This window comes from Myotis brandtii, unplaced genomic scaffold (assembly GCF_000412655.1).
Source record: "Myotis brandtii unplaced genomic scaffold, ASM41265v1 scaffold1105, whole genome shotgun sequence".
In the NCBI taxonomy this organism is placed as follows: domain Eukaryota; kingdom Metazoa; phylum Chordata; class Mammalia; order Chiroptera; family Vespertilionidae; genus Myotis; species Myotis brandtii.
In genome coordinates, this window is record NW_005353770.1 from 1972692 (window position 1) to 1979970 (window position 7279).

Below are 7279 nucleotides of genomic sequence, written 5' to 3' on the forward strand. Positions count from 1 at the left end.
CAGATGAATCTGGGAGGGGAAACAACAGCACAAGAGTGATGGACTTGTCAATGACAACTCATTTACCATTTCTTATTCAGCATTTAACTTACATTCCATTTTGTTTTCTTGTATTTGTCCACAGAGTGTACCCAGCCTGGTACATTAGGCAAAAGACATATGGACATTGACTTACAGTAGTTGCCTTCAACTTTCTTAAAAATATATTTAATAGTTTAAAGAAAAAGTGGGAACCTTGGGTTAGTCAAAATGGACAAATGTGAATGGTTGCAACTGTTTCTTGTTTTAACTCTCTAAATATTTTGAGTTCCTTGATGGTAAAATCCATATCTTCTACTTCTTTGCATGGCCTCTATCACATTGTGAGAATGTAGTATTTGATTTTTTTTAAGTGTTCAATAAAACAATTTTTTTAAAACTATGATATGACTGAGCCTTATTTGAATGTGTACATGCTCTGCTCTGAGGAACTCGGCAGCTAGCATTGCTGTAGGAGTGGTGATGGTGCCTAGGGAGATAGAGATGAACCAAGGAAAGCCTGAGTGGAAAATGTTTGACATTTCCTTTTAGAAGTTTAAACACTGTCTAAAAATGGACAGGGCAGATTCCCAAGGTAAAGACATTCTAATATAGTGAACAGAGCATGGGCTGTTTACCAACTTACTGGCTCTGTGACCTTAGTCTAGTTATTAATCTCCTTTGAGCCTCTATTTTCTAAATAAAGATAATATTCTCCACTTGAAAGCATCATGTGGAGGAAGGGAAGAGGTAATTTCAGTCAAGCACTTAGTAGGCATCTACTAAATGAGAGCTGTAAGATTTTTGGTGCCAATACAGGAGTCCTCGTGGAGGACTCTCTTGCACTGTATAAGAGATGGTCTTTGTGACCATCTACTATGGCTGATGCGATGCTATGTCCCTTCTGTAGGCTTTTGGATGGTGGCTTCTATCTTGGGCACTGTCTTGTTCTCTTCTCCCTCTCTTGTATCACTCTGGGGGAAGCAAGCTCCCAAGTTATGATCATCCCTGTGAAGAAGCACATTGCAGCCCCGGACAATAGCCAGCAAGGAACAGAGGTGCACCGATATTCAAAAAGAGTGAGTTTGCACACAGACTCTCCAGCTCCAGTGAAGCCTGAGGACTGCAGATTCAGCCAACAGCTTCACTAAAACCTGGGAGGGAACCTGAGCCAGAACCATAGAGTGAAGGCATGCACAGATCTCTGATCCTAGAAACTGTGAGATAGTGTTCATTGTTTTAAACTGCTGTTTGGGAACAATTTGCTACATAGCAATGAGTCATTAATACAGTTCCTTAAGTCTATGTTCCATTGGATGAATTCTCTCTTGGAGTAATCTCAACAAGCCTACAGATGCTAATGTCTTCACTTTCAGTCTCCAAGGGTTAAGCCATTTCCATACTCCCTCTTAAAGTATTACCAGAATTAGAGGAGATAGAGGGTCATAGAAAAAGAAAAGATAATTCAGTTGCCAAGTACTTCTGGTATTAACTCAGAAAATATGTCAACCCAGAACATCAAACTACAACCTAAATTTCATACAGCCACACATTGTGACCTCCTTAACAAAAAGACAAATGATACCCTACCTCCATGACTAATCTAAATGTTAGACTGAGATAAAATGCAATGGGAAATTAACTGCTGTGTGTTTTTGATACCGTTCAAAGGAAGCACTTAACAATATCAAAAGAATAGTGTTACATAAAACCAGGAAGAGCCCCACTAAAAGACTAAATGAATTAAAGTGGGAAGGCTATGCATCTAAGAGGGATTGCAAGGGAAATAAACAGAGATCAGGCTTTGGAGAGAAAAAAAAAAGGCAATTGTACCTGAAACTTTTCATCTAGAGCTTCTGATAATCTAACAGTTTTGAAATGTTTTACTTTCATAGAAACAGACTTATCTTTAACAAGTTTGACCACATACAGTTTCTCCTGAAATGTAATATGATTACATAGCTATGCTCTGTCTAAATGCATTTATCTTCAGATGGATACATTCTACCATTAGATTAAGCAAATCAGACCAAAGTGGAAAGCAACTGCAGATGGCAACTAGTTTATAGAACTGTCACTTGGCCCCCTTCTATTTATTACAAGTTTTAAGTTATGGGGAAAGCTGAGTCTTTGTAGAAGTCAAAAGAAACACTTCAAGAAATCTGTATGTTTCTTATTTAGATACTAATAAAATGTAAGAAGCATTTTACTGATTTTAGTGTAGTTATAACCTTCATATCTTCCTCTGTGGAAGGGAATGAGGAATGAAAAGGAAGAATACAAAAGGAGTCACATATAAGGTTAGGGTTATTGCCTTTCACAATGTCGTGCATTAAAACTGTAAGGCAGTCTAAGTTTAAGATGGGCTTATCTAAAATTGACAGGTTTTAGCACTTGAGTCATAACATATGCTGTTTTATAAAGACCTCAAAACCATAAGAATTTAAGAGGCCTTTATTTAATCCAGTGTCTAACTGCTTAGAATTATTCCTTTTCTTTTCTTGTCTTTTCTCTTTTTCTTTGTTTGAGGAAAGAATATTTTAAATAAAATAAAAAAAAACAGAACACTAGGATATTTAAATTTTGATTAATTACTTCATTTTCAATTGATTTTTTAAAATGTTTTTTATTGACTTTTAGAGAGAGAAGAAGAGAGAGAAACATTTATGAGAGAGAACTACATCAATCTACTGCCTCCTGCATGGCCCCATGGGGGATCAAGCCTGCAACCCAGGCATGTGCCCTGATCTCGAATTGAACTGGCAACTTTTTGGTGCAAGGGAGGCTGCCCAACCAACTGAGGAACACTGGCCAGAGCTCATTTTAACTTTAGAAATAATTATAGATCTTCATAGAGTTAGAACAATTTTAATTAAAGCACTCATGAAAAAGTAAGTACTCTATTGTTTTTAATTTCTTATATTTATGAAATTTTTATTTTTTAGAATTATTTAACACTATATATATATAGACCAATTAATATACCAAAATTTACCTTAGGTCCTCAACAATGGTATGCTATTATTTCACATATTAATTATTATTAGCCCATAATTATTTCCTTGGGTGAGGTGAGATATATAAAACAATATTATTGTTATTATCTAAGATTTTATATTTTGGATTCAATAATTCAAAGATATTAGACACCTGATTTTAGGGTGTGGAAAGCAGATGCAGTGATGGTAGACCACTTATTCAGTGAGACTTTCAGAGAGATGATGATTTTTTAAAAAGCAAAACATCTGTTTCCCCTTGAAGGAAAAAGAAAGAAGAATGGAGAAGAGGAGGTTGCACATGGGAAGGAGAGAGATCTTCTGGCGGTGGGGGATTTACCTAAGGAAAGATAAATATCTCTGTCAATGAATAGATGTCTAAACACTATTAAGAATATTGATTAAAGGTCTAAGAGTTAGTGAAATTCTATGTTAACTTGTACACTTTATCTTGCAGAGATGTAATCATTTCTGTTTGGTGGAAAATAAATCTCCCAAAGTTATTACTGTCCTTAGAAAACATTAACCAGTTCTGTGTCTAAGATTTGTTTATTCTATTGCCTACTGATACCTAGCTTCTCAAATGTTCTTTGGGCCAGTTTAACATCTTACTGGTTCTCTCATTAATTAACATGTTGAATGAAAGAAATCTTTGATGTGTGTCAATTTTATTTTTAAATGAGAGTCATGACTATTGACTAATAGCTTCTAGTAATAATAATAATAATAGCATGGCCTTATAAATACATCATCACAAGCAATTCCATTCTTCTCAGTCATGTGTGCAAAGTTTTCCTCGTGGTATTTAGAATGTAAAGTATTTGAGTAATGCTGGCCCATGAGCAAAATGTTTGATAAGCTAAACTTACATGTTCAGCCTCCCAAAGTTTTTCAAGCCCCTGGAGAAGCAGGCTCAACGTTTATTTTATTATTTTCTTTGACATAAATGAATGACAGATTATTTCCAAGTGAATAAGGAATTAAGAAATTGAATAAAAAAATTAGAACCAGACATAGTATTATTGCTTTGTCTGCAGTGGTTCTCAATCCCGGGGCAATTTTATGCCCTAGGGGACATCTGACAATGTCTGATGACAGGTTCGATTGCCACAAGTCGGGGGAAGGTGCTACTGTCCCCTGTGGTTACAGGGCAGGGATGCTGTTAAAAATGTTACATTGCATAAAACAGGCCCAAGAACTAAGAATAATACAGAATTAACAGTTTGAGCTGTTAATAATTATTAACAGCTCAAACTGTTAATAATCTTAAATTTGAGAAACACTGTTCAACATTAGAAAGCAGTCAGTTGAGGAATTACCAGGCAAAAACAAGGGGAGACAATTACAGAATAAATGTAATTCTCCACAATAAAATATATGGATGAGCATATTATATTAGTCTAAGAAATAATAGTATTGAAATTACTTTTGAAACTCATCTGTTTTCAGGTAATATAACTTGTGATTCATTTCAGAATTGACATCAAACATTAAGAAGAGCAAATTCTTTTCATTGTTCACAATAACTTTGGCAAAATGGCAAATTATACAGCAATTCAACAAAAGAACAATTGCCACTAATTTTATGGACTATGTTAACCCTCAAAATAAATGAAATCATATTTCATGGATTTAATTTCATTTTTGGTCATTTACTACATGAATTTTGGGGTCACTATTTTTCCCCTGGAAAATATGTAACCTTGTGTATACCTATACATTATGTCTCCTTTTATCATTCACTATTGGAATTGAAATATTATTTCATCTATAAAACTAAACCTATTTTTTACCAGGGTTTTCATAATAGAAAGAATCCTACCAAGCTTTTCTCTTTGAACACAGCGACAAACTCCTCATCTTTTAAAAAGCTATGCAGATCCCACCATATCCAATTATAAATCTTATTTGCCTCTGTACATACACCTGACTTTTCAAGATTCTGTTGAGGTATTTATGAGCACATTATTTTTTAGAAGAAACAACAGTTGCTATGTCTAAAAGTGTACAACTTAATATGGCAGAGACCCAAAATATATAGAAGTCATTATGAGCAGAAACAGACCTCCAATCCTCAGGGAGAGACTTTGTGAAACATGTAAGTGGCAGGGTATAAGAGTTTCCTTATGTGTTAGAAGAATATTAAAGAATTCCCCAAAACCCTAGCCTAAAGAGAAAACAGTTGTTAACATGACAATGCTAACCATTTCTAGTCTTTTTAGAAAAATACTTCTAAAAACATAGCTTATAACTACCTCTCTCCCAACATGCCCAAGTTGATATTACATGCTGAGAAGAAGGAAAAAGAAAAGCCCCCAGTAGTAAATGGTATTAGACATCAGAAGTGAAGCAGTGTTAGAGGGAGCTGAGGATTTTAGTTATTTCCTGAAGTGAGGATACAGCAAGACTCACGTAGCCCATTGAAGAGGCTTTGATTTCATGTACTGAGGGTTCAAATAACTTCCCAATTCCCTGTCTTGCCTTGGTCATAGAATCCAGTTAATTTAATTGACATTTGGCTGTTTTTAGAGCATCCAAAATCATCTCAAGGATGAAATATTGTATATTAATCCATGACCAGAGGAAGCAGGCAGGAATTAAATTTCATGAAATGCTGTTTCATTGCAAAAGGAAATAGACAAATTCAACTTCAAGGGCATGCCAGACAAAGGTTTTCCATTGAATCTGAGCAAACACAGTTTGCCTGGCAGTGGCTGAAATCTTTGAAATATACATCAAAGCACATGCAATACAGAATAAATTCTTCCAGTCTTGTTGGCTAGAGGGTAGTCCATTTCAGGAAAAGGTCAGTTAAGAAGTGAAATGTGCAATACTACAAAACTTGTGTTTTATAAAGTTAAAATGAGACAATGGGCAGAGCAATTCCTGTAATCTAATTGCTCTTGTCGAGATGATTCTAAACTCTATAGGGAAGCCATTCACATCTGTTGCAGGTCTGTTTGTATCACTACTTGGCTAGAAAATAAACTTATTGCAGGAAGCAATTCTTCAGAATCGTTGTGTGTGGTGTTTTCTAAGGCAGCACAAAGTTTCCAACAGAATTTATGTATCTTGTGAAGCTGTGGCAACCACTAATCGGTTATATTAGGACATAAAATTTGCCAACTGTCCTTGAGTTTTCTATAATCTTTTTCTCTTCAACACTTATTTCAGCTGCCCTAAATTTTAAGCCACCTGAAGAGATTAAGAATCATATTGAGTTGTAAGAAGCATTTTGCTAAAAGAGAAATTTTGGGCCCTAGCCGGTTGCTCAGTGGATAGAGCGTCAGCCTGTGGACTGAAAGGTCCCAGGTTCGATTCCGGTCAAGGGCACATGCCCGTGTTTCGGACTCGATCCTGAGTAGGGGATGTGCAGGAGGCAGCCAATCAATGATTCTCTCTTTTCATTGATGTTTCTATCTCTCTCTCCCTCTTCTTTCCTCTCTGAAATCAATAAAAATATATTTAAAATTTTTAAAATAAATAAATAAAAGAAAGTCACTCAATTCCCTCTGTGAAAGGAAAAATAATCATGTCATTTCCTCTGAAATGAAATCCTCAGCATATAAAAAGTTCATATGCAAACAATTTTAAATGTAAACCCAACAAGATTTATAAATTCTCAGATGATCTTTAAATTGACAAGACAAAAAATGAAACTTTTTCCCCTTTGCCACGTCCTTTTTTAAAATTTTTTAAATAAATAAATAAATAAGAAATTTTGGGAAAATGTAGAATTTAGAATTTGTTCATGAAAACTAGATCTATAAAGGCTCTTTCCTTATAATACTTTGCCATAGAGGCATTTCAGAAGCATTAAAATAAAAGATATTTCATAATTCTATTCTTATTGAATCCATCATTGCATTGCCACTAACATTGATGATTTTCTTAGATACTTCTGAATTTGTGCTTTTAGGCATGGTCACTTATGGAAAATGAGGAATAATTTAATAAAAATATTCTATAATATTTTTAAGCATTCATCAATCCACACAGGTGAAGTGTTAATACTTGAAGGTAATATACACACACAAAAATTGAAAATCCCTCTTCTGGGAAGGAGGCCATGTTTCAACTGGAATTCTTCAAAGTTCCTCTTTTCAATTTCTGGCATGTTAAATACCAATCCCTAAAAATCATGTTACAATTTCAGAAACCAGTCTGTGCAAAATCTGAAGAATGTCATACAAAATAGTGTCTTCAAATATTTGATTTTACCTATAGGTCCCAGATATGTTCTTATACATGTTATCTAAGAGAAA